Source organism: Pinus tabuliformis, chromosome 8 (assembly GCF_031772625.1).
Source record: "Pinus tabuliformis cultivar Carrire ecotype Pingquan chromosome 8, CPIR1, whole genome shotgun sequence".
Lineage (NCBI taxonomy): Eukaryota > Viridiplantae > Streptophyta > Pinopsida > Pinales > Pinaceae > Pinus > Pinus tabuliformis.
This window is the reverse complement of record NC_142294.1, coordinates 739,595,899-739,616,888: the sequence shown is the minus strand read 5'-3', so window position 1 is coordinate 739,616,888 and position 20,990 is coordinate 739,595,899.

Sequence of the window (20,990 nt, the reverse complement as noted above, 5' to 3'; positions counted from 1 at the left end):
CGGAATCGGATGATCTTTAGATCAATCCTACACCTCTCGATGAGAGGGATCCAAGAAAAATATCAGCTTCCATTAATAAGATGACCCATATGGAGTTTGGCCCTAGTTGCCAATTTTAACACAGTGTTTCTTTCGCACGTGTGGAGAGAGAGAGAGGCCTAGAAATCCATACCCTATCAAGATGAGAGAAAGAAAGATGAATGAGATGAGATGCCAAAATGAGGAGGAGACACCTTGTATTTATATGCAGCATTGAAAGGCTGGAGGAGGCTAATTTGATCGCTCGCCGACCTTGACAATTTGCCCATAATCAAAATAAATTCATAACTTCATTTGTACATGTGAGAATGGGATGTTATTTAGATCAATTCTACACCTCTCGAAAAGAGAAATCCAAGAAAAATATTAGTTGCCTCATAAGAGCTATCCAAAGTGATGTTTGGCCCTAGTTGCCAAATTTAACACTCCCTCTCAACTAGGGAGAACATCACCTACCAAACTGTCTGACAATTTGTACCATCCCTGTCACTGCACTGCTCTACTTGCTCTGCTGAACCATGAAGAAAGAAGAAATGATCGAGAATGTATCATATCATTCTCCACTGACTTGAAGTCAGTCTCCAACAACAGAGAGTGTGTCATACCACTCTTAACTGACCTGTAGTTAGTGTCCATTAATCCCATATCAATATCAACATCCTAGCATAGGGAGTACGGTAGTAAATGATGCATACATCAATAGTACTATGGTCCCTATCTTCATTTCCCTACTCCTTGGCCAAATGAGAGGTACTTCCAATGAGTCCCAGACTGCATGGGTAGGATGTGTCGGCATGAGAAAGTGAACCATTCACCCTGCTCATATGCCATAGGGGAGGGTGAACCACTCATCCTATGCATATGCCACCATCCTATGCATATGCCACAAGGGAAGGTGAACCATTCACCCTATACACAGTGCACCACTAGGGGAGGGTGAGTCACCTTATGGTCGCTCATCGCTCCAAGAAGTACCCGAAGCTCCCAGAGCTCACTATCCATCTCATACAAGACCCTCATAAGAGGGTCTCTCCACGACTCCAAGTCGTTCACGAAAGGTTAATAATTTGACCTTCTTGAGGGGCTTCGTAAGAATATTGGCGACTTGCTCATCGGTCCCAATATGATGGAGCCTTATTGCTCCCCGTTGTACCATATCCTGGATAAAGTGGTACCTGATATCAATATGCTTGGAGCGATCATGAAACACGGGATTCTCATAAAGACGAATCCCACTATGGTTGTCACAGAATATCACGATGGTATCCAACACATGTCCAAACAACTCACTAAAGAGCTTCCTCAACCAGACAGCGTCACAGGAGGCCAAACTAGTAGCAATGTATTCAACCTCGGCGGTGCTTAAAGCAACCGACTCTAGCTTCCTTCTCATCCATGATATCGAAGCAGAACCTAGAGAGAAGCAACCACCATATGTGCTTTTGCGATCCACCACATTGCCAACCCAGTCTGCATCAGAGTAACCATGGAGCCTCACATTCCTGACAGTGTATCTCAGTCCATAAGTGATTGTGCCTCGAAGATATCTCAAGAGATTCTTGGCAGAAATCCAATGTATGTGATGAGGCTCGACCATAAACTAGCTCAATGTATTCACTGCAAAACATATGTCCAGATGAGAGTTCACCAAGAACATCAGGGCCCCTATGAGTTGACAAGACTCAAAAGGATTTCCCAAATCGGGCTCGGCAGCACTTCTGCATAACTTCTTGAAGTTAAGTTCCATCGGAGTAGTCACAGACTTGCAGTCCACCATCCCAAATCTTTCAAGTAGCTTCACAACATATTTTCCTTGAGAAAGGAAAATCTCCCCTGGCTTTTGCCAGACCTCCAACCCTAGGAAGTAATGCATCAGTCCTAGGTCCTTCATATCAAATTCGGAAGCCAACTCTCTCTTACATTGATGAATAAGAGGGTCTGCACCTGTCAAAAAGAGATCGTCCACATAGAGTACCAAGATGAGAGGTCTATCATTCTCAACCTTAAAGTAAAGGTTTGGATCAGCTTCACTTCTTATAAATCCCAGCTTCATCAAATAGCTATCGATCCTATCATACCAAGCTCGAGGTGCTTGCTTCAACCCATAGAGGGATTTCTTCAACCTGCATACATGTGTCTAATGATCTTGAACTTCAAACCCCTCAGGTTGTTCCACATAGACTTCCTCCTTAAGTGAACCATGCAAGAAGGCAGTCTTGACATCCATCTGGTGTAGATTCCATCCTTGCGAGGCAGCAAGGGCTATAATCGAATGGATGGTGGTGTAGCGAGCAACGGGTGCAAATATCTCATCATAATCTACACCTTCCTTTTGAGAGAAGCCTCGAGCAACAAATCTAGCCTTGAACTTCTCAGCACTTCCATCAGCACCATGCTTGATCTTGTAGAGCCATTTAGAGGTGACAACATATTTGTCCTAGGGTCTAGGGACCACATCCCAGACATCATTCTTCATAATTGACTCATACTCTTCGTTCATAGCATCCTTCCATACTTGTTGCTTCACAGCTTCTTCGAATGAGCAAGGTTTAGACTGAATAATGGTGCTCATAGAAGTTAAGTACCCTTAATACCTATTAGGATTCTTGCTTTCATGAAATGTCCCCCTCGGTGCAACATGTCTCTCAGCATCTTCGAGAGTTTCCCTCAGCCATGAGGGTCTCCTTTTGGAGGAGGAGGGCTCATGAGGGGGTGGATCAATGGGATCCATTGGTCCTTTAGCATCAGGCATCTGCTCATCCTGCGGTTCTCCTTGTTTTCCAGAATTTGTTTCTTTGTCCTTCCTTGGAAGAGGAAGTTTACTAATCTTCCCAAGGGTAGCATCCTCATCGAAAGTGACATCATGACTTATATCCACTTCTCTTTGACCGGGCACATAGATTTTATATGCCTTAGAATTTTCACTATAGCCCACAAATGTTCCTATCTTCCCAGAAGGATCCAATTTGCTTCTCTTTTCTTTAGGCACATGAAAATATACAGGGCTACCAAAAATTCTAAAGTGAGAAACGTCAGGTTTCTTACTAGTGAAAACTTCTTCGAGAGTCTTGGAGACCAACGCTTGATGAGAGCATCTATTTTGTACATACACGGCGGTGTTTGCATCTTCGGACCATAAGAACTTTGGAAGGCTTTGATCATGAAGCATGGCACGAGTGGCTTCTACGATAGAATGGTTCTTCCTTTTAGCAACACCAATTTTATCAGGAGTATATGCGGTAGTAGTCTCCCTCTTAATGCCAGATTCTTTACAATAATATTTGAACTCATTTGATTCATATTTGGTTCCATTATCGATCCTCAATATTTTGATTTTCTTCCTAGTTTGATTTTCAACCAAAGCTTTGAAATAATGGAACCATGAGAATACTTTGTCCTTCTTCTTCAAGAAATATATTTGAGTCTTGCAAGAGAAATTATCTATAAAGATTGCATAATATAAGTATCCTCTTAATGAGTTCACGGGCATTGCAACAGATATAGCAGAATGAATCAATTGCAATATGTCAGTAGTCTTGCTATCGCTTGAGGGGAATGGTCCCCTTGTATGCTTTCCTTCGACACACCCTTGACAAACACCTTCATGTTCAACTTTAAATTTGGGCATACTTGTCACCATCTTCCTTGCATTGGGTAGAGCCTTATAATGTAGATGAGAAAACCTCTGGTGCCACAATTCAGAGTGAAATGACGTTTTGCAAGGCATAGCTCCCATTGGACTTCCTCCAACTTGATATAAACTTTTGAATTCAGGCTTCTATGATCCATAATGAATTATGAAATCTTTCAATAGAAATCACATAACATAAAAATAAATAAATAAAAATTAAAAAATTAAAAATTATATATATATATATATATATATATATATATATATGTTATGTGATTTCTACCGAAAGACTTTTCGTAATTGATATAAATTGTCAACCCTGGATCCAAGAGTAAATGCTTCTTTGAAATTTCTTTTCCATACCTTTCCATCGATGAATGCCACCTTGAATCCTTTGTCTTCCATCGCCGAGATAGACATTAGATTCTTCTTTAGATCATGTACATATAGTACTTCTTGAAGATGAACAGTGTTACCTTGATTCAATTGAAGGGTAACATTCCCAACTCCCTTCACGGGATAGATGGCATTGTCTCCAATGATAATTTCAAAATTTGTATCCTTCTCTATCAAATTTGAAAGAGCTTCCTTGTACTCTGTGAAGTGCCTTGAGGCACCACTATCAATCAACCAATTTCCCAAAGTATCCGGAGGAGAGGCGGTAGAGAGGGCAAAGATAAGATAAAATTCATTTTGCTTAGAATTTACAACATTAGACTCACCATACCTGGAGTTTCCTTTTCTTTTAGAAGCTCAATCATTTCCAAGTTGAGTCATGGAAGCATTTCTTTTCCCTTTGTTGTTGAACCTGCCATTCCTTTGATTGTTGATGTTGCCCCTGGAATGATTATGATCATCATCATGAAAGGTGTCCCTTCTATTTGGACACTCCCTGGCATAGTGACCAAACTTGTTGCAAACGAAGCATCTTCCCTTCCTTCCATTTTTGAATCTTGGTCTTCCTCGACTTTGCTTCTTTGAACCTACATTGTTCTTCCTCTTGGCATGAGCAAAGTATGCAGTAGGATTATTCTTATTCGAAGGCATCTCCAATTCCATCATCCTTTTTTCTTCTTGAGAACACCTAGTTAGCAATTCTTCAAACCTTGGAATTTTGTCGTTATTGAGAATAGTAGTGTTGAACACATGCCATTCGAGAGGAAGACCTCCAACGGCAACGAGAGTGAGCTCCCTGTCAGCAATAGCTTCACCAATCTAAAGAAGATCATTTTTTCTCTCGGTAAGCCTCGTGAAGTAGGATTGAATATCCTCACCTTTTCCCTTCTTTATATCCTTCACCTTGTTCTTGAGGAAAAGAATTTGATTTGCATTGCTAGATTTGAACATGCCAATCAACTTGTCATATATCTCCTTTGATGTATTCAAATCGAAGATGTAAGCAGCTAAGTTCTTATGTATAGAATTCCTGATGATCTTCTTGGTTGTGACTTCACCATTCTTGTACTTTGTCTTAGCAGCAACTAGTGCATTTGAAGGAGGTTTCAGAATCTATCCCTGCACATAATCCATGACATCTTACTCTTCTAAAGTCAAATCAAGAGACATCTTCCATGCATGATAATTAGAATTATCATGAAGCTTATCATCAAACTTGAAGTAGGATGTGGAGGCCATTGAGACTTGTTCATGATCAGTGATTGCTCCTCTTAGTGATTGCTCTTCACTCTTGCTTGGCCTTTGTCTTCACCTCAGCTCTGATACCATGTTAATTTTAGGATAACAATGGTATGTTCTATTCTTAGAGAAAATTTACTTCAATTTTCTTTATTAGCTCAATATCATATCCAGTATAGCAATCACATCATCATGATAGTAAAATGCAGATAGAACATAAGTAATAACAGTAGAAGACAAGCTAACACAAGAGGACACAAGATAGGGCACCAGTGAAGGACAAACCCCAATGCAGGGAAACCCTTGATCAATTCTTCTTATAATTCTTCAAAATTTCAACAGAGAGAGAGAGAGAGTACAATTTACAATATTCACTTGCCCAAACTGATCAGTCAAAATAGCAGAAATAAAAAGCCCTAACTAGAAAGTCAACACTGGTCAACATGGTTGAAATTGACCTCCAAAACAATGCAGTAAACCTTGGTCAAATCGGCCTCAAAAAACAAGATAATGCAGCCCAAAACAGTCTGAAAATAACCAATCAAATCTAGTCAACAAAAGTCAATGCAACGACCTAAATAGGGCAGTCAACGCAAGGGTCAAACTACTTCGGGTTTTTGTGCCCAAAACAGCGGCCTGCCCAAACATAAGTCTCCCTCACAAAACCGAAGTCAAATAGAGTCAACAATGGTCAAAGTCAGCCTCCTGAAATTTCAGTCAAATCTGGTCAACGCAATAGCTAGAAAAGGAAGTCTTCCTTTCGCATGTGTGGAGAGAGAGGGAGGCCCAGAAATTCATACCCAATCAAGATGAGAGAGAGAAAGATGAATGAGATGAGATGCCAAAATGAGGAGGAGGCACCTTGTATTTATGTGCAACATTGAAAGCTGGAGGAGGCTAATTTGATGGTTGGTCAACCTTGAAAATTTGTCCATAATCAAAATAAATTCATAACTTCATTTGTACATGTGAGAATGGGATGATATTTAGATCAATCCTACACCTCTCGGAAAGAGGAATCCAAGAAAAATATCAGTTGCCTCATAAGAGTTGTCCAAAGTGATGTTTGGACCTAGTTTCCAAATTTAACAAAAATAGATATAAAACTAGAGTATGGACTACCAAGCTTAGCAAGAGTAGCATATATACATTGGTCATATTTCTTTTCTATCCTACTGTCTTCAACTAAAAGTTTGAGTGTTTGAATTTAGATGGGTAATCTTTGATGCAAGAGAATTTGTTGGGATTTAAAGAAATTAATTGTTTCTGGATTGAATCTCATTATGTCTACAAAATATGTTTTCCATTGTTTCCCAATCTTCATCTAGGTCATTAATTCCTTAAAGGTAAAATGATAAATCACTAGAGCTGAACATTTTGATTAATCCATGTGCTTCAACATTTTTACTATTCCATTTTACTTTCTTTAAGGCATCATTGGGGATATTTTATTTTCCCAAGGCACTCTAGTAAAGCCCTTGATATGAAATTTTCATGAGAAGTAGTTTGAACTAGTAAGCAAAATATATCTTGGACTAGATGTATTAAAATATATAAGTAACATGGTTTCAAAAGAAGGAACTAATTGTTTGGATGGAAAGCTCTCAACAAAATAGGTAGTTTAAAAAAATGGCACTAAAATTAGACTTCGAATGTCAAAGTTGTACCCTTTTTAAAAAATGCATAAAAGGGAACCAAAATTCCATGTGGTAGCTTGAGGTTGGCCCACGTGGTGCAAAATAAGGATGTTGGGTAAAAATGTTTCCATTCTCCAACTTTGTCTATAAGCTCACTTTTACAAATAAGTTACATTTACATGAAGTGATCCACGTTTATAAAATAAGTGAGAATCACTTTTACAGTGATGTTATTTTATTAATTAAATTTACATACATAAATTAATTTCAAGAAAAACAAATCATTTTATAGTGATTCATTTTATAATCCGAGAGAAATGCACTTTACAATAAAGTTATGTGATAAGTCTCATATTGGGTGCTTGAATGCTCAACTAGACAATTTTAATGTGATTGGGATGAGGTGACATCATCAACAAACACATGCCACCATGACCTCTCCCCAATACATGGAGTTTTGGAAAATATCTTCATACATGATCGTCACGTGCCTATTGTGGTTCAAGTTAACACAACGGGGAGTTTGTGGATTGATGGCTCAAGATGTGACAAGAATGGAAATGGAAGGTAGCGCCATCCATTTGTTGCAAATGGAATGTGTGCAACTCCATTTTCACTGCTGCTCAATGGGTTATTTGGGCCTCTCTTCGCTATATTTTGGTTTATTGTTTCCATTCTTGATCACTACAACAATTCCCCTCTCTTTGTCTACTCTCTACTTTTGGCTCTAAAATGTTGTTATGCCTCCATGCTCTCTCCATTATGGAGAGGCTACAATGCATCAAACCAAGGCGCATTTGGAAACCCATAATTCAATGAAGGCCTTTCATAATTCCTTTCCATCTACAATAAAACATCACTTTTAGACTCTTTAATTGACAAGGTTAAGAGGGATAGATTTTGTCACTCAGAAGAGGAAATTGACTTCATGGTCAAGCATCTCATTCTAGACCTGAGAACTAGTAGAACCTGGGATACCAAGTTGCATCATACATTGGAGCTCTATTGGAAGAGTCATACTTTAGTAGCTCACACCCTCCTTACTCAATATGCAGATCAATTGGAGCCTAAACAACATCTTGACAAATTGGAAAAGCAAAGTCACCTATCGGTTACTTTCTACACTTGGCTAGCAAAGAAGCATGGTATTGTTCTCATCTTTGAAGTCATTTGGTGCTCCAAGGACAACCCCATCGATGTCTCTACAACCCCTTATGCTTAGGTGACCTTGCTTTGTTTCCTTTCTCGGGTCACATGGTTTTTTATGTTATGAATATTTTGTTGGATTTTTATTCCTAGCTTTTAGTGGTTTAAAACCTGACTTGGGGTTAATTTGGTTTTTAGTATGCCAAGATGACCTTGAGAACTCTTCTTGAGATTCTCTTAGTAAGCTCTATTTAATGTTAGGGTAGGATCTCGGTCTCCTTTTTGTTGTTTGTCTTATCTAAACATTGTTAAGAATGGATGTCAAAGAGCATATATTTCATGGCTACTCTAGTCTCTCCCATACTACCATGGCCTCGAGCTCTCTTACTTTTACATATATGTACTTGTACATCTCTAGTTTCCTAGTAATAGAATAACTAGCTTACAAAAAAAAGTTATGTGATAACTAAAAGTTGCATAAACTTTTCAAAAAGAAACTTAATGAAATGAATATTGAACTCAAGGCCTCTTATTTAAAATAAGTAACTTTAGGAGTTGGGGGCAGCTGAGGGCAGTGGCAGGTAGCTGGGGAGGTTGGAGGAAAATCTACTCTTTTCATCTAAGTGCATGTATTGAAGTTGTAAATACACTGTCTTCTTAATATAAATTTATCATTGATGTATTTATTATATTTTTGTTGAAACATGTTCTTCATGCTTAGAGAGTCAAAAAGTGTCAAAAAGAATTTATTATGAGTCAAAAGGAAATGTACTTGAGTCATGTCCCATTTGGACGTTTGTAAGAAAAAAGAATTTGAATTTTATGTTGAGTCAAAAGTCCGTGAGATGACCAAGTTGGCCCTCCTTGGACAAGTCGGCCTAGATCTCCAATAGACTCCCATTCGACCCTCCTAGACAACTATATATAAAAGGCATTTAACTCACTTGGGAGCTTATTCATCACACAACAAGAAGCACATCTGAACCTAGCAAAGAAGGAGAGGAAGACGAGTTAAAGGAGAGATAAAGACAAGAAGAATATCCTTAATTGACCGATGTTTGTCCTTGTAGCATCTTGCACTTGTGGACTGAAATTTATGTGGAAAAGGCCACATTTTTTGAAGTGGTTGCAAGCTTAAATTTGGCCCTAGTTGTTGGTTCGAAAATCCTAAAGTTTGACCAAATTGGAGCAGGTTTGACCAACATTGACTTTGACTTTAGAAGTGACTTGGAGGAGGGTTGGACTTGGTATCTTGGTGGTAGTTTGGTCTTGGTCTTGGTCTTTGGTATCTCTCACTTTGATCTAATTCTATAAGAGAAGGATTGTTGGGTTTTCCCCTTGTGGGTTTTTCCCTGACTAGCAGCCTAATTTTTGTGTCTCTTGTCCCTTTGTGATATTTATATTTTCCTGAAAGATTGAACATTTGTATAATTGCTTGATGAAGAAGACATAAGAAGTAACGAGAAGACATCTAATATTCACAAGTAATTATCAAGAAGAGAAATTGGGTATTAGACTTCATTAGACTTGGTTTCTCAACATGGTATCAGAGCTAAGGTGAAGGAAGGAAGATCACTATATGTAGAAGACACCCTTGTAGCAACTCTTTCTCACCATCAAAGCTTTGGAAGCTTGAAGTTCACTCTCTTGAAGACATCAGTATAGCAGCTCTCCCTCATGTGAAGACATCCTTGAAGATATTTTTTTAGCAACTTTATCTCTCTTTTCAAGTAAGTACTCTTCTATTCTTTATGTTTAATACTCCCAATCAAATGGCATCTATTTGCAAGGAAGGAAACAAGCTTGATGGAGCATCCTACTTTGAATCTTGGAAGAAGACGATTTATTTAGTTCTTACAGAAAATTAAGACATGCAACTCGTAGAAGGAAATTCTCTAGTACCAAATAAGAACAATGCTCAAGAAGTAGCCAAATAAAATAAGGGAAAGATTAGAGCTCAAATGATTCTCTTTGAGTCCATCAAATATCATCTCATTTTTTTTGTGTTCCAGATTTTTCTACATCCAAGGAAGTGTATGATACATTGGTAAAATTATATTACAACAAAACCGGTCAAAAGATATATCTTAGGAATCAACCCTATGGAACAAGGATGTAAAATGAAGAGATTGTGGCTTCATACCTTAAGAGGATATCAAAAATCAAATATCAACTTCAAGGGCTTGGTGAAACCATATCTAACTCTAAATTGATCACTTATGTAATCAATGCTCTACCTCTAGCTTGGGATGGTTTTGCAGGGGGCATATATACTATAAAGGAAACTTCGACCTTTGAAGAATTATGGGATTTATGTGGTCTAGAAGAATCAAGATCAAAGGCTAAAATTGATACTCAACCTAATAATGAAAACTCTCAAGTTTTTGCAACTAGATCAAGAAAGAAGTTTCGCAAGTTTGGATCTCAACACAAGAACAATGGCAACAAGTCTCATAGAAACAAGGATATGTCCAAAGTTCAATGTTATGGTTGTCATGAATATGGAAATATCAAGAAATATTGTCCCAATAATTCTAAGAACAATAATAGCAATAAGAGGAAGGAAACACATGAAGCATTAACAGTGGAAGATGAAGAATCTTCAAAGAAACCAAAGGTTGAAGACAACAAGGATCTCTACTATTAACATCAATGAAGAATATGGCAGGTGTACATAGCTCTATAATCCACTTTTGTACCACGTTTGTGGTCAAGTTTGATTACTATTTCTTGTCTAGAAGATGACAGATAGAGTAGTATCTATTGATGGCAAGATAGTTATATGATTTATGGGAGTTAGTGTTGAAACTCCAAAGCGAGATAGAATTTCTAGACATGGTAATTACTTGTGACTGATATGCATATTTTTCTTAGCATATACTTTGATTAGTTATGTCATCAAGCAATTACACATTAAAAAAATAGATATCATAATGCATCACAAACAAGAGACACCATAGATTAGGCCAAAGGATAGGGAAAAACCAACAAGGGGAAATCCCGTAAATCCTTTCCTTATATATTCTTTGTCAACCAGAGAAATCCAAGTGAAAATAACCAGTGATCCAAGTGCCAAGCTAGCCCTTGTAATATCCCTAATGAAAATTTTTGCTAGATATTGCTTACAAAATTACCTCACAAGTTTTCCTAGTGAAATCAATAGCACAACAAATAAAATTTGTAGAGAAACCCATAAATGTTATAATTGCAAAAGACACAAGTAATGAGAATAATGCATCTTTATTTATTTACTGAGAAATTTACATATAAACCCTCGATAGAAGATAACTGCAATGATGGTCATTCGAAGATCTGCCACAACGTTATGTTGGCCCTCCAGCAAAACTTAACTAAACTACAACTTCTAGGCTCTCTTGTGAATTTTGGAAGAATTCACCAAGGGGAGAGTTGATTACTCACCCACTCTCACTAAATCACCCTAGGGTTTTCGTCTTAGAGCTACTATGGTAGACAATTGAATTCTCGAACCCACACCAAAGACAAATGCCCAAATCCAAAATGTCCTCAAATGGTCTCCTCGCCCTCTTTTATAGATTTGTTGGATCCCTCTAGAAGCCTTATTTTATTATTATTATTTTAGTCACTTAGTACTTTTCCCCTCTTTTAATTTTAATTAAAATACCCTTTTAATTCGAGAAAATGGTAAATTAGCCACCATCCCTCCTCAGAGCACTAAAAGTTACTTTCCACCTCCTCATGTTGTAGATCTTCTCGTTCTGGTTCCAACGAGCTATTACACTAAGGTGTTTCGTCTAGTATTTCTCCCAAAATGACACTTTAAGCGTAATTAATTGAGTTAGGTCCAATAATAACCTTGATTTTTGAAAGTCATTGGAATGCAATTGAACGAAAGGTAAGTTGTGCCAATGATGGAACGTGCCAAGCGAATGCCATTGGATCCCATAGAAACTCCTCAAAACCCAGTGAAACCCCTCCAGAATCCCTTGGGCCCATTGATGGAGTAAACATGTTCATGTGACCTTGTTGCCTCCAACCCTAGAAGTCCATCCTAACCACTCCATAAGGGAAACCAAAAAAAGGAATATGCCAAATTCTCCCACCCCGAGATTTCTTGCCCTCAAGCGATCCATATATGTTGACCAGTCTAGCAGTGTAGTGCAACTGAGAACCAATACCTGAACCTCGTACAAACCACTGGTTGATACCATGCCTTCATGTCACCCAACCACAAATAGATCCCTTAATGCTAGGATCCCAGACTAAATCTTGACTCGTCCTACCATCAACAGATCCACCTGGATCCCAATGCCACCATGGCCAATCACCAACACCCCTATCCCATGGCTCTAATTGTGGTCTGCCTCGAGCCATAGATGGTGCTCCATCAATCGAATACCAACTCGTCACTTCTCTCCAATCCAACCTCTGGCATACGTCGAGGTCACCCCACTCTATTGATGTTGGGCTAGCACTACTGGAATACTGATGAATTGTCAGTCCACATCTCATTGCCCACTAAAATATGTAGTAACCCTCTCATCTAATGGTTCTTGTTGTATTGTGCCCCGAACTCCATCAATAGGATACCAACTCATGATCTCTTGCCAATCTAAAACATGGACATCAGTGTAAGGAACAATTCTACTATGTTGATGTTGGTCCATGCTCAACTCGTGCTACTTTGTCTGGTCAATCGACAATATCCACCGAGAAAACCTTGCCTCTCTCCCTACACTAGGTAAAAGTGGCCAAACTATGTTGCACACCATATCTATGGACTCCTAGTGAGGGATGCTACAAGTAAACACTATAAACCTACTCGCTGCCACTGCACCTATTTTCACCTGATCAATTAGTAGACCCACAAATGGATGCACCACCATCTCTAAAAAATCCTCACTCATCTCACTAGAAACTTCGTGCTCCTCTAGTCTACCAATCTCTTGCATAGTTTCCCTATCAGGCTCTAGCACCTCCTGATGACAAGTGTTGACAATCCTATTAGTTGTTTGTGCATCTATTTGCTCCTTGTCAATGGTCGGCCCATAGAACGGTTGCTCGTCCTCCTCCATCATGGGTTCAACATGAGCCACTAGATAACCCTCCATAAATGGCGCATCACGCATATTGTGTATATCATCTTACTCATGCTCCACTATATGCTTCTCATGTCGAATTGTCACCGGTGACTCATCTCCCTGAATGTCTTCGATAGGGTCCACTAACTGCTCACCATACACACTGGAATATATATCTGGTAGGTTGTCAACAACTCCACATAGTCGCTCACTCTCCACATGGACCCAATCATGGAAGAAGAATCCTCATCATGAAGATCAGAAGGAATATCCTCCTGATCTACCCCTATCGGCTCCTCAGTATCACCCAAGCATGAGTGGTCAGGTCCCCAAGGTTCCTTGTAATTGAAGCAAAGACCCTTCCTCCTCAGCTCATTCTTGCTACATGATCCATCAAACCGAAGCATCTCCTCCCTGGTCAATTGTCTTCTAAACAGCCCAATGTTATGCTCAACCAACCTTTCAGCTAGTTCATAAGAAGCAAGTGAGACCAATTTCCCTCTCCTCCAAATGGCATCATGGCCTCTCATACATGAGGACAAAATGGACTACATGTGTGTTATCATTGTGTCAGGATGATGTTTCATAATGTTGAAGAAGCATTGAAACATCTGCAAGATCAAGTCATCACACTCCATCTCAAACATGAAGTCATAAGATCTAACCAAGCCCATGGCTTCTAGTATCTCTAGTCTCTTCCCAAAGGTAAGGCTTTCACTATTATCCAAATCTTGAAAGGTCCCCACTATCAGTCTGAAAACTCCTCATAATTGCATCATTGTAAGGGGGTATAGGTGTGGTCAGCATCATGATACTATTGAGACAAGAGGAAACTTGAAGTTTGACTCCTATACAAGGGTGCTCCAAATACTTGGATTGTACTAAGGCAAGCATGGTTGGTTTTAGAGCCCAAATCAAGCTTTTTCCATCTAACTGATACACCTTGGAAAGGAGTGAAGCAAGTTCCTCCAATTTGAGGAGGGTTTTTGTTGTACCCCTCATGAATTTCAAATCTGTCCCAAGTGCATGGATTTTGTGTCCCAACTCATGTTCTCTCTGTAGTTGCTCTTGCCGTAGCATAGAAAATATCCCTTGGAAAATGTTTTGTTGATTGTTGCTGCTAGTTTATTAAGGGAATCTATGAAGGCTTGATCCATGTTTAAGATTTATGAGATAAATCTTAGAAGATTATGCTGTTACAGGTATGTAAAATGTGATCCCAAGAGGAACTCCAGATTTGGAGCAAGAAATACTACCAAATTTCCGAGTTTTCTTTTCTTTTTTGAATGAGTTTTTCAGTAGGGCATTTCTTCAAACATGTCACATGCACACTGTTGTAGGTGTCATTTCTCTGTTATGTGTTTCAAATAACGTGTGGTGACTAAATGTGTTCTCATACAATTTCTTCAGAACATATACATAATTTTCACTCTGACTCAACAAGCATAAGCCATAATAGCGACAAATAAAACCTTTATTCTTCCCTAAATTACAGATTTGCATCTAATTGACTGAATACAAAACATTCAAATAATATGTAACCTGGTGTATATATACGTTGTCCATGGAACCCAAGAAGCAGTAGACTTCAGCAAGAGATGTCCAATGGCCAGGATCAGCTACAGGGATGGTTTCGACTCTTCCCTTGGTATATATATTTAGCAATTTCATCCAGAATTGGCCCCACAATATACTCAGTCCACGCTGGTTACCATTAATCATTACCTGTACGCAATTAATTCAGATGCCAGACGTACTTTACGGCATTGTCAATGCACCATGCGCACATCACCTACTGCGACAAGCATACATGCACACATAGTATGTATCCTGAATTTTCCAATTGCTCATATAAAGAGGATCCACAAAGTATAATACAACGATCCAGCGTAATGGCCTTCCTCAAGAAACCATAACTCATCACCTTGCATTCACCATGTAATTCGGTTCCTTTCTAAGTGCCAAGAACTCGGTCTTCAGCCCATTTAAGGAATCAGTATTTACTTATTCTGTAATTTCAATCCAACACTCATAACATTGGACACAAGCTCTGTCATAGTTATATCAAATTGATGTGCAAGTTGTCAATTGGGCTCATCACGTAAAAACTGCGATCTCCTGTACATTTCATTGTTTAATGTATCTTTAGATTGTTGATTGCAACTGGTCCATATATGCACTCCAGCATAATGTGAACGCCACAATTCAGTTTCCATGCACATTCCTATTAAATTTGTTTGGTGGTTGTGAACCACATTCTAGTCTTAACAACCGCAAAGTCACCTTTACACCATAACTGCAAATACAACTAAGCATTATTGCAGTCACGAAACAAGTGAGTGCTCTACTCGAATCATGTGGCTACACTCAGTAGGTGATTCTTTGTATTATTGTGTCGGCCTGCATATGACTCCAATTGGTCGTTAATGGCCTAGCCAACCATGCGACAGGAAATCACCAAAATCCAGAACACATGTTGCCATGAAGTTCTTTCGTCGCCGCCATAATTTGTCTCGCATGCCGACAACGCAACCCAGGCCCAGGTAAGGAACTATTCCTTGTTAAGCTCCATTGATTTTTTCCACAATTGCTGCCTACAATTATGAAATTTAAAGTGCAATCTTTCCTTAACTTATGGAAACCAACTGCAGTAGTTTCCTTAAGTTAAGAAAATCAACTGCAATTACTAAATTTATAATTGGGAGCTACTAAAGTGGTCCATCACTTTAATTCGAGTTCTCTGCCTTGATTTGTGGGACATCTAACACATAGCTATTAGAAGCTTGATGGAAGCTTAGCTATATGTTCATCTGTTTGGTCCCCAAGCTCATATCTCAATCCCCTTCAGTTTTACACCATCTAGCTGAGATAGCAGAGCTTGGAAGTGCCTTCAGAATTTTGTATGTTTTTTCTTTTGCTTGGATTGAAGCTGGAGTGTTGAAGAAGAAGCAAGTGGATTGTGGCCTGCATCAAAACATCACCAATGGCTGGAGGTAATTCGTATCCCTGGGCATTAAGTTTCAACGATTCTTTTCAGTTCTTTCCGCATGCAGAATCGTTGTTTAAGTTTATGATAATCTAACATTTGGTATCAGAGCCCTTTTACCTCTGCCTTGCTGTGTGTTGGCCAAGAAACGAATTCTTATTTTTGGGCATGGCCTATTAAGCATAACAGTCAATTTCAGTATATACGCATAGGGTTTCTAAACCGTAGCCGAAGTCAAAACTGCGTACGAAGGGAAACCCACCATAAATGGTAGTCGTGAATCAATCCATGGGCAAGTTTGAAAACGACAATTTTGAGTTTTTTAAAAGGCTTTAACGTTATTTGAAAAGTTGATTTATAAAGTTTTAAAAGGCTATTGGAAACTTTTGAAGATTGTGGAGTTTTGAAGAAAGTTTTTTTTTTAAACCCCATGGCTCGGCTTCAATATCCTCACTCTGCGTCTTCCCCAGAGCAATATGCAATGAGGACAGATCTTGATTTGGATTAGAGAAAGCGCAAGCTCTATTGAAGATCTTGATACCTTTATTGTTGGTAATTAGATTTCCGTCATTGACTTTGCCCATATTAAGATGCCTTTGGTGCACGTTTCTGTTGCAGAAATTTCAGTTAAGATTTAAAAATACGACTCTGATTACTTTCATTTAGACTCTGATGACTCTGTATGTTGCCCTACCGAATTTATTTCCGGGGAAGCATAGAGTTTAATCTTGCAATGGAAACGTACTAACAATTATTTCCCGTTTTTAAAGCTTTTCCAGTTCATCAAATTTTATCTATTGATTTTGCTTTTAATAGAACAATCTTTTTGTTTTATGCATGTTTGCAAATTAAAGGAAATAATTTATGCATTCTTAAATATTTCAATATTTGAATATTTGAAATGGTTTAGTCTTTTGTTTGAATATTTCAAATTTGCAATTTTGTTTGCAAATTATTTAAAGAAATAATTAATAACTTTTTAGAGCCCATTTTGTAATTAATTAGTCTTAAATAAATTATGGGACAGTTAGACTAAGGAATGTAAATTTAATTTTAATTTATTTATCTTGTGAGCAAAATAGCTTGTTTGCTGGTCAATTTTTGTTGTTTTATAAACTTAAAGACGGAGCTTGAAGTCAAGCCAGCTAGCCTTCGAACTGCATTTTCTATGCAAATGCAAAGTAGATCAACTCTGCTTCAGTCAATCTCCGGGTTTAGTTTATAAATTGAACAATCAATTTGTAGTCATTTTCAGTAATGCTGACTGCTTTAACCTTAATTTTGATTTTGCTGGAAAATTATTATAGTTATATGGAGTTTATTAAAATGTCATTTTGACTTACTCTTTTCAGTAAACATTATTTTTCTCTCTGGTTAAATTTTGTTTATGCAACAAAATAATGTCTAGTGATCCATATGATTTTAATTAATTAGAGAATAGCCACAGCATCTTTAATTAAATAAAATTATATTGCTTAGATCACATAAAGATTATTTAGACATTAAATTGTAATTAATTACACTGAATATAATAAACTTTATCCCACGTGAATTTTTATTATATTTATGTAATTAATTAGGATAAAGTTTCATAACCTACCCACAGGAGTTATGAATTAATCAGTTTTAGCATAAAGTTTTATTGAATCTGTTTGAATTGAAAATTTAGCCCACAGGCAATTTTTATGTCATTTGATTCAATTCCTTTTAGCATGATTTACATTGGTAAAACATGAAAGTTTATTAAGCCTCAATTTTAACATAAGCATGTGATTCTTTATTTTGATGCAGTAGTACAACCTGCAAATTTCTCTGAAATTCGTTGTGACATTCCCGAACTTAAGGGAGATAACTACAAGATTTGGAAGGAGAGGATTCTCCTTCATTTAGGGTGGATGGACATAGATTTTGCTATCAGGAAAGATGAACCATCGGCACTCACTAATACCAGCACTGCAGCGGACATCGCGCTTTATGAACGATGGGAGCGATCCAATCGTCTAAGCATGATGTTCATTAAGACTAAAATTTCAGCTAGTATTCGAGGTTCCGTTGATCAGCATGAAAAGGTCCGAGACTTGTTGAAGGCCATTGATGAACAATTCGTCTCTTCAGACAAGGCACTAGCAAGCACCCTGATCATGAAGTTCTCATCCCTAAGACTCACCAGTGTGAAAGGTGTGCGCGAGCACATCATGCAGATGAGGGACACTGTGGCTCAATTGAAGAAACTCGAGGTTGAAATATCGGAGTCCTTCCTAGTGCACTACATCCTGAACACCCTTCCGCACCAATATGGACCTTTCAAAATCTCATACAACACACATAAGGATAAATGGTCAATTAATGAACTCATGACCATGTGTGTTCAAGAGGAAGAGACACTGGTGATGGAACTGGGAGAGAGTGCAATGCTGGCAACGCGTGGAAAGGGAAAATCTCAAGCCAATCGGAAAGGGAAAGGTAAAGTACCTCCCCAAGCCGATATCAAGAAGGTTTCCAAGTGTTTTTTCTGTAAAAAGAAGGGACACATGAAGAAGGAATGCGCCAAATTTCAGAAATGGCTTGCAGACAAAGGTAATTTAATCTCGTTTGTTTGTTATGAATCTAATATGGTTAATGTTAATATTAACACATGGTGGATTGATTCTGGATCAACAATTCACATTTCGAATTCCTTGCAGGGTTTGCAAAACCTAAGGAAGCCAGTGGGAAGTGAGCAAAGCATCTTATCAGGAAACAAGATGGGCTCGCATGTGGAAGCTATAGGAACATGTTATTTAACTTTAAGTAGTGGTTTTGTTTTGGAATTAGAAAAGACCTTTTATGTTCCAAGTTTTTCTAGAAACTTGATTTCAGTTTCAAGGCTTGTACCTTTTGGATATTCCTTAAACTTTTCAGAAAAATCTTTCAGTCTATTCTATAAATCTGATTATGTTGGGAATGGTATTTTTTCTAATGGTCTTTACTGCATTAATTTACAAAACAATGTCACTTATGATTCAATGCATGTTCACACTGGCACTAAAAGATGTGTTATTAATGAAGATTCCTCTAAATTATGGCACCGGAGACTAGGTCATATCTCCATAGATAGAATTAAAATATTGGTAAATGAAGGAATACTTAGTACTCTAGATTTTACTGATTTTGAGACTTGTGTGGACTGCATAAAGGGAAAGCAGACCAACAAGTCAAAGAAAGGTGCCAATAGGAGTTCAGACATATTAGAAATCATACATACTGATATATGTAGTCTAGACATGGACTCACATGGTCAGAGATACTTCATCTCCTTTATAGATGATTACTCACAATATATGTATCTCTACATGCTTCATAAAAAGAGCGAAGCATTAGATGCCTTTAAGATCTTTAAGGCTGAAGTAGAGAAACAATGCGACAAGCAAATTAAGATCGTGAGATCAGATAGAGGTGGAGAATATTATGGTAGATACACAAAAGATGGACAAGCACCTGGGCCATTTGCTAAGTTTCTTCAAGAGCATGGGATTGTTGCCCAATACACCATGCTTGGTTCACCCGACCAGAATGGTGTAGCAGAAAGAAGAAATCGAACATTATTGGACATGGTGCGGAGTATGCTTAGCAGCTCCAATCTTCCTAAATCCTTGTGGACTGAAGCACTTAAGATGTCAGTGTATATATTAAACCGAGTTTGAACCAAGGCAGTTCCTAAAACGCCATTTGAATTATGGAAAGGTTGGAAACCGAGTTTGCGACATATGCGCGTTTGGGGATGCCCGTCTGAAGTGAGAATTTATAATCCACAAGAGAAGAAGCTGGACCCAAGGACCATTAATGGGTATTTCATTGGATATGCTGAAAGGTATAAAGGTTACAGATTTTATTGTCGATCTCACAGCACTAGGATTGTGGAATCAAGAAATGCAAAGTTTCTTGAAAATGACTTGATCAGTGGGAGCGATCAAACCAGAAACATAGTTTCTGAGAAGGATCATTTAGAATCTCAACCTTCCACTTCAAGTGATAGATTGGTTATTGTTCATAGCACCCCTCAAGTACAAACTGGTGTTGAACAACCAATTGTTGAAGTTCCACAAGCTGCTGACAATATTCCAGTAGATCAAGGAGTTCAAGAGTTGCAAGGAACTTTTGAACAACAAGTTGAACCACATACTTCTCAGGAAGATGATGGTACAACATTAAGAAGATCTACTAGACCTAAGAGATCAGCAATTCCTAATGATTATGTTGTGTATCTACAAGAATCTGACTACAACATTGGAGCCAAAAATGATCCCAAGTCATTTTCACAAGCCATGGGTTGTAAGGAATCAGAACTATGGTACAATGCCATGAAGGAAGAGATGAATTCCATAAAGAGTAACGAAGTCTGGGATCTTGTTGAGTTGCCTAATGGTGCAAAATCCATTGGATGTAAATGGGTCTTTAAGACAAAGAAAGACTCATTGGGCAACATTGAGAGATACAAGGCAAGACTTGTTGCTAAGGGATTCACTCAGAAAGAAGGAATCGACTACACGGAGACTTTTTCTCTTGTATCTAAGAAAGATTCCTTGCGCATTATTATGGCATTAGTAGCCCATTTTGACTTGGAGCTGCATCAAATGGATGTGAAAACGGCTTTTCTTAATGGAGATCTAGAGGAGGAGGTTTACATGAAACAACCTGAAGGATTCCCCTCTAGTGATGGTGAGCAATTGGCTTGCAAGCTCAAGAAGTCATTATATGGTTTAAAACAAGCATCCCACCAATGGTATTTGAAATTCCATAATGTAATTTCTTCTTTTGGTTTTGTAGAAAACATTATGGATCAATGTATATACCTGAAAGTTAGTGGGAGTAAAATT